This window comes from Schistosoma mansoni, chromosome 1 (genome assembly GCF_000237925.1).
Source record: "Schistosoma mansoni strain Puerto Rico chromosome 1, complete genome".
Taxonomy (NCBI): domain Eukaryota; kingdom Metazoa; phylum Platyhelminthes; class Trematoda; order Strigeidida; family Schistosomatidae; genus Schistosoma; species Schistosoma mansoni.
Genome location: NC_031495.1, coordinates 27,586,415 through 27,586,949, shown reverse-complemented (window position 1 = coordinate 27,586,949; position 535 = coordinate 27,586,415).

The window sequence follows — 535 nt, the reverse complement described above, 5'->3', positions numbered from 1 at the left end:
CCAGGTTTTCGATGGTGGTCTAGCTTCAATCGACTCATGATTTCAACTTTGGCATATGTAATTATCAATATCAATATTCAGCGCTAAGACTTGCCATTCTTTCCATACCACCTTTACAAATTGAATTTCCACTTCATATGAGCCCTTAAGTAAACCCCTCAGAAACGGTCACCAACTAAATTTATGATAAATTACTCGTTTGATTAGAAATATTATGCGGTTCCATTGCTTTTATGAAAACTTAACCAAGTCCCTTTCTTATTGGATTACAGATAACTCATGTATTACTTTTTCTAATATTGAGATAATTTATCGTTGTATGTAAAAGAAGTTTAAAATACATCCTCGGATCTCTTACGAGTTAACGTGACAGACTTATAGATATATAATTGTTCTTACACTGGTTACATATCAACCTTTTACGTAACACCCTTAATTACTCCTTCATTAAGAAAAATTATGGAAAAAGTCTCACTATGAAAATCATATCATTTAGCACTTAAGATTTGACCTTTATTCAATGAATCCTTATGGT